This window comes from Oncorhynchus mykiss, chromosome 9 (genome assembly GCF_057628025.1).
Source record: "Oncorhynchus mykiss isolate SJ-2025 chromosome 9, ASM5762802v1, whole genome shotgun sequence".
In the NCBI taxonomy this organism is placed as follows: Eukaryota; Metazoa; Chordata; class Actinopteri; order Salmoniformes; family Salmonidae; genus Oncorhynchus; species Oncorhynchus mykiss.
In genome coordinates, this window is record NC_143030.1 from 63,286,489 (window position 1) to 63,299,744 (window position 13,256).

Consider the following 13,256-nt stretch of genomic DNA (forward strand, 5'->3'; position numbering starts at 1 on the left):
GTGTAATTTAGAGAGAGAAGATCTGTCAGAAGTTCGGAAAGAGATTAGCGACTTGAGTGAGTGATTGCAAGTGTGCATAGTTCTAATATAGATGACTCATTCTTCCCCAATGACATGAATCAGGAGAGAGGAAACACACTGTACCTTGCACCACACACCACGCACAAACTGTCAGAGCACATAAATAACAACAATATCACATCAGAGCAGTAGGGGACCCTCTCTCCTCTCTCCTTACTAGGGCCATGACCATACCAGTATCATGAAACTCCTTAGTATCGTGGCAAGGAAACAAAACACAAAGCATATTTCACCTAATTAGGAAAATAGCCTTAATGTTGGAAACAAACATAATTATGTTCTCATCCAGAGTCCCGCCCGCCCGCCTGCCCGCCTGCCCGCCTGCCCGCCTGCCCGCCTGCCTGCCTGCCTGCCTGCCAGCATGCCTGCCTGCCTCTACGTAAAACTCCTGCATATCAGTTTGCAGGAAGCACAAAGCTGCCACAGCTTCACCCCCCCACCACCACCACAACACAGATTACATAACAAATCCAACCTATATATAATGCTACAGAATGAAATCATAGGGCCATAAAGTAAAAGCCGTAGGTACTATCAGAACAAACATGATGAAACAGAAATAAGAGCAAAGGAAGTTACTCACTCTGTGTCAGCTGTGAGCAGTGTTGCTCCTGGATAAATTTATCAGAGATCAGTTAAAAAGCAGATGGCTAGGACTCTCTCACTCTCTCAACTCTCTGCCTCTGCCTGCCACACACCTGCTCTCTCACGCACTCCCTTTCTCTTTATTTCTCTCTCTCAATGCTCTTAGCTCTCTTCTCCTTTCTCCCTCCCTCTCTGACACGGTGCCCCTCCCCGCCCATACTGGGACTGGGAGAAAGAAATAAAAGAGAGAGAGAAGGGAGACAGTGAAGCCTGCCGCTCTGCTCTGAGTTTTCTAGAGGTTTGTTCTCTTCTCCTCTGAATACACCTCACCTTAATTAAACAACGTGCCTCACTAGCTAGGACCGGTTGCTCCGGCAACCAAATCAGATGAGTCTCCCCCGACAACGGGACAGACGCATTCAAAAACACAGACAAGCACACATACAGGCATCCACGCACTCACGCACCTAACCCCAACCAACAACACACCTACACCCACCCACCCACCCACCCACCCACCCACCCACCCACCCACCCACCCACCCACCCCCACACACACTGAATAGTGTACTTCATATATTGAGTGTGTGTTTCTATAGTTATTCTTCCAGTAAGAGAGAATACTAGAGGAGACATACTCTGCCTTGCAGTACCACAGTTCGGAGAGAGAGGCTACAAGCAGAAGAGCTTTCAATTACTAAAATGATCAGCGATTGCACTCCTGCAATCAAAAGGAAAGCTTATATTTAGAATATTACTGGAACATGTTAAATGTCAGTTTCTTTTGAAGTCCTTCCGCTCCCACCAGTCCGAATGTCCCTGGCGATGTTCTCTTCTCCTAAAGCATGTTTGTGTGTCCCCTCAGGTACGTAGGAACACTAATGCACTGTCTGACCTGTCTGCCAGTGAGTGCACTGACCTTTCTATTCTTCCCATAGTTTGAGTCAAGGACCAAGTGGACCTGCTTTCACTAAATCGTGTGCCTTGAAGCACAGTCATGCAGGAGTAGGATTCATCCTACTAGTAGTGTTTGTTATGCTAGGAGAGATAAAGGATTATAGTCTTTAAAATTGTGTATTGTAGTAATCATTACAAAAAGTAATCCTCACAGTTTTACTTCCCAATGCCAGAATAAAAGTGAACAAAAGATTTACTGTCCATTCAGCATGAACAGCTCAATGCCCAGCTTATTCAATTGGAGTTGGGAGGACTCTCGCTGTTTCTCTCTTTCTCTCGCCTCTCTTATTCTCTGACCGCTAACCTCACCTACTGTACCAACATGGTCTCTACATCATTCAAGGCCTTCACACTCTGATGGAAGATCACAAGGTGCCATCATAATATTCCCCAGCATTGCATTCTGGGATGACGCAAGTTATGTTTGGAGCGAGTTGTTCAACTCGTCTATGAGCTATTTTATCCTAACTTATAGGCTATTTTATATTTTACTTACTTGAGTGTATCGACCGACGGCCTGTACAGGTCCAAACTGATGCACTTGTTTTTTTGTTTGTTTTTGTAGCCTATTTGAGCTATTCATTGAACACACCGCTTTACTGGACTTTAAGCTATAGGGCTGCTAACTGTGGCTAGACTGCTTTGTTCTTTAGCATTATGGCTACCGACGGCTATCCAATGGATATCAATGGCCAACCATTGAGTGTCTAATGCTACCACTGTGAGATGTTCACTAACCAGAAGGACACACAGCATACGGAACAGGGTGTCTGGAAAATGTGCCTTTGGTGTGACCGGATGATGGATGATAACGGGCGGGCTGCAGAGGGGCATTCCCCAGCTAACCTGAACAATAAGGAGACTCTCATTGGTGAGTTCACCAATGTAGCTGTAGCCCAGGCTAAACATATCTCATCGCTGAACATCTCTCTCGCCCAAGGTGGTGGAGAGTTGGTCGAAGTCAATCTGGCCCACTTCTCAGAACAGGTGGCTCAATTGACTCCACTTCACCAAAAATACTCGGCAGAGGTGGTTAGGTGAAAGGGCCCGAGGGAGCCTTTTCTGCCTTGGAGGAGTCGCTCCGCCTGGTAAAAAGTTTTGCACCGCTGGAACGGGACTGTCAGGCCCCAGGACCCCCTGGAGACCCCGATGCCAGGCAGGTAATCGCCAACATCAAACAACAGGGCGACAACATCCCTCTTAGGGCTGACCCTGTTTATTTGACTGGTCGATTGTTTGGTCAATACAACCGAGATTGTTTTAGTCAAACAGTTGCAAAAAAAAGTGGACTATTCATTGAGGATTCCATGGTCCAAGAAGAAGGGGAGTGTGGCTAAGATGCACAAAGGCACATCTCTTTCCTGCCATTTCGTTCGCATTCATTGTTTCATAACTTCATTGTGTGAATTGTTTGCCCTTTGATTGTTAGTGTCTATCAATTCCACATGACATATGTCACCAGTAATGGCCAACATTTACGGTTAATTCCCATCATTTCTAATCTACAATGCTCGTTTGGTTACAGAAATTTCTGTTAATGCATTCAATATATTATTATTACAGTTGTTTACCGTTCTCATTGTCAGAGTGGACACATTGTTTGCAGAGCTCAAAACCTACTTGTGAGAAACACATTTTGGTTAATTTCATTCCATTTACGCGTATTATCAATTTATTAATTGTCTTTTGTTTGGGGCACACCTGTCAATGTTGGGTAAGGACACGCGCCTGATTACGCATAAAAAGCAGGCCTAGGCTACCTGGCTTGCATGCTAATGTAGGCCTATAAATATGCCATTTGGGGATGTCTAAAAGTATTTATGATTGTCTAAACAAAGTCATTTTTTCTTCACCTCAAACAGCAAGTAAACAAAGCGTGTTTATAGAATCCATTGAGAATGACAATAGTTCCTCAATGTATTTCTACCACTCGGCATCAAAGGGAAAAATGTCATAAAATACCTGATTACCTTGCACAAGGGACACAAGGGACACAAGGGACAGCATACAGCTGTGTCTGTCCCGAGCTCACTGGTGTGGGAAACTGAGGGCCCACAATATTTGATGCATCATTTCATTTAGAAACAATTTCAATTAACCACATGACAATGATTTTGAGATACAGACTATTGTAAAATAAATTAAATTGTTCCACGAACATGTGCATATGAAAATCATAATTGGCATGCAATTGTAAAATAAATTGGCACTCCAAATGGAAAAAGGGTGCCGACCCCTGGTGTAGCCTATTACCGCCAACTTCAGGAGCATAACGGCAGAATCTGCAAAGGTCAGCAGCAGTGAGAGGAGGAGGGTTGGGAACAGAACAAGCAGAACGAGTAGTATGGCTGGTGGCATTGTCATGCTGGAGGGTCATCGGAAATCTGACCATCACTCCTGGTGAGACAAAACCGCAACTCGTCAGTGAAGAGCACTTTTTGCCAGTCCTGTCTGGTCCAGCGAAGGTGGGTTTGTGCCCATAGGCAACGTTGTTGGAAGTGATGTCTGGTGAGGACCTGCCTTACAACAGGCCTACAAGCCCTCAGTCCAGCCTCTCTCAGCCTATTGCGGACAGTCTGAGCACTGATGGAGGGATTGTGCGTTCCTGGTGTAACTCGGGCACCTGTCCCGCAGGTGTGATGTTCAGATGTACCGATCCTGTGCAGGTGTTGTTACACGTGTTCTGCCAATGCGAGGACGATCAGCTGTCCGTCCTGTCTCCCTGTAGCGTTGTCTTAGGCGTCTCACAGTACGGACATTGCAATTTATTGCCCTAGCCACATCTGCAGTCGTCATGCCTTCTTGCAGCATGCCTAAGGCACATTCACGCAGATGAGCAGGGACCCTGGGCATCTTTCTTTTGGTGTTTTTCAGAGTCAGTAGAAATGCTTCTTTAGTGTCCTAAGTTTTCATAACTGTGACCTTACTTGCCTACCTGTAAGCTGTTAGTGTCTTAACGACCGTTCCACAGATGCATGTTTATTCATTGTTTATGGATCATTGAACAAGCATGGGAAACAGTGTTTAAACCCTTTATAAATTATGATTTTTACGAATTATCTTTGAAAGACAGGGTCCTGAAAAAGGGACGTTTCTTTTTTTGCTGAGCATCTGACACGCTCAGTACATACCAGTCAAAAGTTTGGACACGCCTACTCATTCAAGGGGTTTTCTTTCAACACTGTAGAATAATAGTGAAGACATCAAAACTATGAAATAACACATATGGAATTATGTCGTAACCAAAAAAGGGTTAAACAAATCCAAAATATATTTTAGATTTCAGAATCTTCAAAGTAGTCACCCTTTCAAGGAGTTCCCACATATGCTGAGCACTGCTTTTCGTTCACTCTGCGGTCCAACTCATCCCAAACCATCTCAATTTGGTTGAGGTTGGGTGATTGTGGAGGCCAGGTAATCTGATGCAGCACTCCATTACTCTCCTTGGTCAAATAGCCCTTACACAGCCTGGAGATGTGTTGGGTCATTGTCCTGTTGAAAAACAAATGATAGTCCCACAAAGTGCAACCAGATGGGTCTTTTACTTTTACTTCACTACATTCATGTAAAAAGATGTACTTTTACTGCATACGTTTTCCCTGACAGCCAAAAGTACTCGTTACATTTTGAATGATCCAATTCACGCACTTATCAAGAGAACATCCCTGGTCATCCCTACTCCCTTTGATCCAGAGGACTCACTAAACACAAATGCTTTATTTGTAAATGATGTCTGAGTGTTGGAGTTTTCCTCTGGCTGCCCATAAAAAGAAAAATACATGAAAAAAAGAAAATGGTGCTGTCTGATTTTGCTTAATATAAATAATTTGAATTTTACGTTTACTTTTGATACTTCAGAATATTTTAGCAATTACATTTACTTTTGATACTTAAGTATACTTGGGTGACTTTCACTTTTACTTGAGTCAATTTCTATTAAGGTATATTTACTTTTACTAAAGTATGACAATTGGGTACTTTTTCTACCACTTTGATTGTGAAAATGAATTTTATTGTAATTCTGGCTTCTCAAACCAACACGTACATTTGTATTATTACTGAGACTTGGTTAAAAAGTCTGTGCCAGACCTGTCTTCCTTCATGACTTCCATCTAGCAGTAGCAGCCAGCCATTCTGGGCTTCAGGCAAAGTAGCACTGCACTGGCAGGCTCCCCACAGCCAGATTGAGTCATCCTCTGGAATATGTACACAGTTGACTGAACACCAACAACAAGATACCTGATCCTGAACCCCACTTCATTGTATGGGGAAGTATAGATGAGTATTGACAGACTGTATGTAGAAATGTGCCACACTGCAGGTTTGTCAATTTATGAGCTGTGGGAGAGAGATGAAGGAACCACTATGTTAACTTCTGGCTTTCCGTGTCTCATTTGCTGGTGTGTCAGAGAGAGGCAGGAGAAGTGTATTGCGTGGATAGATGGATCTGTGAGATCTGTCTCTGGGTGGCTGGCTGCGTGTGACCATCCGTTGAACCCAGAGCAGCCTGCCCGGTCTGGCCCGGGGTTTACAACCCCATCACAGACACATCACACACGGGATCTGAGGCATGGAAAACATGCCAACAAATCAGACCTCAGTATTACAGAACTGACGGGCTGCTCAACGCTCAATCTCTCTCAGCTGCTCTTTTCTCATTGAGAGCTTACATGTGATGAGAAATATCCGTAACAGCAGATACTGTATTTCTCACAGGAAAAACTGGATACATTTTACCACTTCAAGCTTTGATAAAACTGAAGGAATGAGCAGGTCAGCTGCTCTCTACATCTTCCAGTATGATCAATGTGATCTATCACAGTTGTAAGATTAACTACTACAGTGTTCATATTGCTCTGCCTGGGATAACAGATGGTCTATTCATGTTGATTAGGGGTTTGAGTGGTGTGATAGCCTGTCCTCCCTCCCTCCCTCTGTCACTACATCCCCCCCATCCCTCCCTCAGCCCAGATGACCCTGCTGTGAAGGGGCCAGGGAGGTGAGGAGATGAGGAGAGAACATATGGGACATCATGTACAGTATGTATGAATGTTGTGTATTAAAGGTCAATGAGAGAAGGAGGGGATTGAACATCCCAGCCCAGGCAAGGCAAGCCCTCCAGCATCACCTCAGGAGAAATTGGACCAACGAATGGCCGGCCCACACTACACTATTTGGTCCAGCATCACTGTAGATTATCTCTAATTCCTTATTCCCTCCCCGGTTCAACAAGCATTTCAATCAAACACCAACAACCCCCCAAAAAACACTGATATTTAAAGATAAGGAGGAAGTCTGCTACATACATTGTAAATGTATGTAGCAGATGTTCTGCATGTCCTCCATGGTCCCCATGTTCCCCCATTCCTCTAATACATTAGCATCATGACAATGAGGAGCTCAGATGTTTTCAGTCAGCCTCTGGCTTAATCTGTTCTAAATAAGTCACATGACAACATCACCTGCTGCCCTGCTCTGCTTTGGTCCGGTCTGCTCTGGTCTGGTCTGGCTGCCACCAGTCACTCCTGTCCTTCCTTTTCCTCTAACAACCACAGACAGGAGTAGTCCATATGTGTTGTGGACTGAGATCCACCTGCTCCCTTCAGGGGCCCTTGAAATGTTCACCCCCACCCCAGCCCCCAGGCGGTGTGATAGAGCTGTCCGGAATGGGTACAATTTCAGAGGGATGGGAGCTGAGGTGATGCATCACTGTCTCCTCTGTGTGTGTGTGTGTGTGTGTGTGTGTGTGTGTGTGTGTGTGTGTGTGTGTGTGTGTGTGTGTGTGTGTGTGTGTGTGTGTGTGTGTGTTTCCAAAGATGATGCGCACGCACATTTACGAGTTTCTTTTATCGTAAACATTTCAATTCAAGTACTCATCATGCGTGCAATAGTATTTGTCTCTCCGTGTGTTTTTTCTGCACGGAGCCAGACATCATGTGTCACAGGCATCACACATGCTAGCATGCTATGTCCTATCCCATCCGCTCAGAGCAATATGACACACAGGTCACCTCTAGGCAGATATGATGAATTGCATATCCTACTAAAAGTGCATCATTCTCAACATTCTCCTCTAGCAGCATAGTGTGTTTTAAGACCATAATCTCCCCTTCCAAATGAAAACTACTTCTAGCCTTAAGAGACAGCAGATCTTAGAGCTAATATTGGACCGCAGTCAAAAGGCAGATTAGTCTGATAGAGAGTCATTCTTAATTGGTTCCTCAACAAAAGCCATTTGGCCAGTCATTTAACGATAAGGAAACAGTTCTCTTCGTTGTTCCTTATCAAGAGTTAAAGTGTTTGGCTGCGAGGGCAAACATAGCACAGTCTGGGAAAGCTTGAAGCATGACTCTTGTTCTTTCAAATATATACAAATGCGGCCACTTGTAAGTCATGAAACAATGACAATCTGTTGGCAGACAAAATACAAACTATTGCTCTTTCAAAACGTTAGCTCTTTCAAAACGTTAGCTCTTTCAAAACGTTAGCTCTTTCAAAACGTTAGCTCTTTCAAAATGTTAGCTCTTTCAAAATGTTAGCTCTTTCAAAACGTTAGCTCTTTCAAAACGTTAGCTCTTTCAAAACGTTAGCTCTTTCAAAACGTTAGCTCTTTCGATATGTTGAATGACTAAGTAAAGTGTTCCATTTGTGAGCAAAGTGTTGTGTGAGACCAGCATCCTACATGCACCTTATTTACCTTTGCCTCCCGCTGACAGTTGCCTGTATCATTAGTATGCATTAAAAAGAGCAGGTGATTCTCAATAGACCATATCCTCTCTCTTGCAGCTTTAGATTCCCAATCCCCAATGTTTTCACTGCAGCTCCCTCCCTCCCTCCTTGCCTGCCCAGATATTCCTGGAAAATAACACCCTAGGGAAATCACCATGATGCCTTTTAAACAATAGTGGGAAACAAAAACAATCACTTGTATCTCTCTGTTGTGATGTATTATTCTGCTAGGAAACTTGGATCCTCCCTCGTTATCACTGAGTGCTGTCTGTCAGTCTGTCAATCAGATAACAATAACAAAATAGGAAGAGAAAATCCCTACTTTGGAATACTTTTTAGCCAGTAGTTCTGAAAGTAGCACCCACGAGACAAAGTGATCCCAGTAAATTGCGTACTACTTCACATATGGGCAGATGTAACCGATGTGAAATGGCTAGCTAGTTTGCGGGGTACGCGCTAATAGCGTTTCAATCAGTTACTTCACTCGCTCTGAGACCTTGAAGTAGTTGTTTCCCTTGCTCTGCAAGGGCCGTGGCTTTTGTGGTGCGATGGGTAACGATGCTTCGAGGGTGGCTGTTGTTGATGTGTGCAGAGGGTCCCTGGTTCGAGCCCAGGTAGGGGCGGGGAGAGGGACGGAAGCTAAATTGTTACACAGATATGTGCATCACGTCATTGTGCTCTCTGCTGTGTCCACTGAGCTGTTGGGCCCGCCCTGCAATGTATGGCAGTAATTATGCTTATAGATGATGCATGTATGAACTACACACTGACACAACCAGCCCAAAATGGGAGGTTTAAAAAATATTTTCTTAGTCGCCAAAGTACTGGAGCATGTCTTTAAACCTCCTCTAAACAGGAAGTAGAGTGTAAAATGTACTGGAATCATCTAACCTCAGCTCAGTGACTGGCCTCTGTTGGCTTAAAACACAAATTCTCCTGTATCTGGCCTTCCCACAAAGGACATCCTATTGTATGCTGTTTAACAATCCACACACATCACAGATGGTTCATCCTTAAAGGACCTTAATGTGGAAGGCCAACTTATCTAACTTCGTTGTTCAAGTATAAAAAAACATGAGATACCAGACCTGCTCACAGGGTTGGTTAACTCTTGAAGTTCCTTGGGTCTCCACCGAATTAGGTAAATCCGCCTTCAGTTTTAAATCTCCTCATTTTTGGAACCAACTGCAAAATACACTGCAGTTGGACGCTCTGATGCAGCTTGGGCAATTACACACATTGATTGGGGAACTATTTGCTGAGGACTGTGTCTGTTTCTCTTGATTACTTGTTGTACTGTATTATATCTTACTTAATAATCTCATTTAGATTGGATTTGTCTATGAATTGTATGTGCAGGGCTCCCTTGTGAAAGAGACCCAGGTCTCAATGGTGACTCACTGTTTAAATAAAGGTAAAAATATCATATAGGAAATGTACATGTTCAAAGATGTTAACACACAGGATAATAATATTAAAGGGGCAATCTGCAGTTGTTACATACATTTTTTTAAACTTATAAATTAATGATATGCACCCATTGATTCTTGAAGAATATAACTTAGAAATGCTTCATGAGCTTAGTCCAATTGTCGTACCCCATCATAACCCCAAATATACATTTGCTTTACTCCAAATAAAGGACATTTAAACAAACACTGTATAGCCTCACAATTCAATACGTGGTTAAAACTATAATTTCTCCAGACCCATCCCGTAGCTTTTTACTGAAACAGAGGCAGGGATACCTTTGTTATTGTTTCAACTGTTGATTGCCGCTTTAAGCGGAAAATAAAACTAAACTGCCCAAAAGGCTACCAAATGACTTCTTCTAATGTGACAAATTCAAACTCGATATCAAATGAGAAAAGAACAAAGTTTTCTGTCAAGATTACCACACCTGGTGTCTTGACCTCTGAATGTTCGTTTAAGAAAATCCAACTGACATTTATTTACTCTTGAGGTGCTTAACTGTTGCACCCTCTATAACCACTGGGATTATTATTTGACCCTGCTGGTCATCTATGAACTTTTGAACATCTTGAAGAACAATCTGGCCTTAATGACCATGTACTCTTATCATCTCCACCGGAACTGCCAGAAGAGGACTGGCAACCCCTCAGAGCCTGGTTCCTCTCTAGGTTTCTTTCTAGGTCCTTGCCTTTCTAGGGAGTTTCTCCTAGCCACCGTGCTTCTACATCTGCATTGCTTTGGGGTTTTAGGCTGGGTTTCTGTATGAGCACTTTGTGACATCTTTGATTGACTGTATTTGGACTGGTGTGTCTGTGAGAAGTTAGAACCAGGGGGTTAGCTTGTTTCTCTCTTGCTATATTTAGTCAGACAGGACAGACAGCAGGCTGAAGGAGACACAGATAGAAGGTCTTGGCTGATTGGGTATGACAGTGTTCTACCCCCCCTGTCCCCCTCTCTCTGCCGGCCAGACAACTCAGCTAGCTACATGCACAGAGGAGTGTCCACATGCAAGTTGACATCTTAATTTGAACCAGTCTGCCACAACAGGAGAATGTGAATTATCATGTGGATTATAATTCATGGCAATATTTGTAGTGGTTAATACATTGTGGTGAATAATACAAGAGAAAAGGCCAAACTTGAAAAAGTGGAAGCCTTTTTAAACCTCAAATACACAAAACATTTTAAAAGTCTTGCACTGCAGGAAAGTTCTCCTGCAAGAGGGTGACCAAATTAAGTTCCTACATCTGTAAGCCTGGGTTACATACTCAGTGACTGCTGGGCCTCTTCCCTGGTCCTGGAGAGTACACAAATAGAGGAGCGTGCACAATGACATCTCTAACCTCAGTTTACCCTAAACAGAGGGAGGGTTCAGCAGTGGGTGTTCACAGAACATAATGACAAAATCAATTTCCTGAATGCAAATCTTTTAGACTTTCAAGCTAGAGGCTGAATCCATTGGGTAGGGTACACTTGGCCACTGGAGGGCATACAACCACAGGCAAAGTCACAGCATACACCACCCATATAACACCCTTTTCTAAACCACCGTGCCTGAAGTGTAATATGGTGAAATATGCCTCAACAAATTAGCAGTTTCTGCTCATTTAGACATACATTGAAACAGATCATTTGACAACGGGCATGACATTTTGTTCCCCTGTAAAACTGATTCCAAGAATCAGTATCCTTCCTTGAGAGAGAGGTTGTGGTTGTGTAAACCTTGGGCCTGTGTTGATAGTGAGTGTATCTGCAGGAGTAGCCTGCCTGTGTGAGGTCTCTCTGGGGGGAGCTGGGGCATGGATGGCCCTGATTGAGGCTCAGGGTCCAGCACATGAGGAGTTAGTCTAATGGATGCAGTCACAGTGGAGAGGAAGTTACACAATGTCAGGCTGGCTGGCACATTAATCCCCTAGCTCTATGGACGGAGGAGGGGAGTATGGTCTAGGAGGGAGGGTGAGGGAGGTAGGGGGAGAAGCTTCTTACACAACACCTCAGGCACTCCACATCTTCCTCTCTTCATTATCTATCTTCATCCCTTCATCCTCCATCTTCCTCCCTTCATCCTCCATCTTCCTCCCTTCATCCTCCTCCCTTCATCCTCCATCTTCCATCTTCCTCCCTTCATCCTCCATCTTTCTCCCTTCATCATCCTCCCATTATCCTCCATCTTCCTCCCCTATCTTCCTCCCTTCATCCTCCATCTTCCACCCTTCATCCTCCATCTTCCACCCTTCATCCTCCATCTTCCACCCTTCATCCTCCATCTTCCACCCTTCATCCTCCATCTTCCTCCCTTCATCTTCCTCCCTTCATCCTCCAGTTTCCTCCCTTCATCCTCCATCTTCCTCCCTTCATCCTCCATCTTCCTCCCTTCATCCTCCATCTTCCTCCCTTCCTCCTCCATCTTCCTCCCTTCATCCTCCATCTTCCTCCATCTTCCTTCCCTATCTTCCACACTTCATCTTCCTCCCTTCATCCTCTATCTTCCTCCTTTCATCCTCCACCTTCCTCCCTTCATCCTCCATCTTCCTCCATCTTCCTTCCCTATCTTCCACCCTTCATCTTCCTCCCTTCATCCTCCACCTTCCTCCCTTCTTCCTCCCTTCATCCTCCATCTTCCTCCCTTCATTCTCCATCTTCCTCCCTTCATCCTCCATCATCTTCCTCCCTTCATCCTCCAGTTTCCTCCATCTTCCTCCCTTCATCCTCCATCTTCCTCCCTTCATCCTCCATCTTCCTCCCTTCATCCTCCATCTTCCTCCCTTCATCCTGCATCTTCCTCCCTTCATCCTCCCTTCAGCCTCTATCTTCCTCCATTTCCATTCCTCCATTTCCATTCCTCCTTTATCTTCCTCCCTATCTTCATCCCTTCATCCTCTATCTTTCTCCCTTCATCCTCTATCTTCCTCCCTTCATCCTCTATCTTCCTCCCTTCATCCTCTATCTTTCTCCTTTCATCCTCTATCTTCCTCCCTTCATCCTCTATCTTTCTCCCTTCATCCTCTGTCTTCCATCTTTCTCCCCTGTCAGCTTACCAACCAACATGGGATTCCAACCAATTACTGCTATCCCTTTCAGAGGCTTTTAGAGAGACGGCCACAGGTTAAATGGGGGTCCAGCTGTTTCTGTGACACAAGTGCTCACTCTAAGACCTTGTCTAACAACAAGTAAAAATGTGGATGACCATGATAAAATCTTGTGAGTTATTCACGTGTTTCCCAGAGGATTATTCAAATCCGGCAGTAGCAGCAGGAATGATAAAGGGAGATGAAAGCATGTACAGTAGATCGTTCACAGACTGGCTCTGTCCTGGCTCTGTCCTTTGCAGTACATGACATGACATTGAGCAAACACAGAGGGCTGAATCCTGGTTCCACAGTAAATGCTAATGAGCCCATACAGCATGAGGGGAGCTAATCACTCTCAAA

The 13,256-nt window shown here is 44.3% G+C and overlaps 1 protein-coding gene across 24 annotated transcripts in view; it reads right to left on the bottom strand.

Moving 5' to 3' along the window:
- LOC110532468 (rap1 GTPase-activating protein 1) overlaps positions 1-13,256 on the bottom strand; it is a 90,149-nt gene that overhangs the window by 49,417 nt on the left and 27,476 nt on the right. For 5 of the 24 annotated variants that reach the window (XM_090184956.1, XM_090184953.1, XM_090184952.1 and 2 more), the window contains exon 1: positions 665-960. The exons of 14 other annotated variants lie outside the window; for them this stretch is intronic. The gene's annotated coding sequence lies outside the window, so the exon portion shown is untranslated. Of the gene's footprint in view, positions 1-664; positions 1,110-13,256 lie in introns of those variants that run through there. 5 more of the 24 variants (XM_090184949.1, XM_036988486.2, XM_090184954.1 and 2 more) reach the window with 4 other exon arrangements.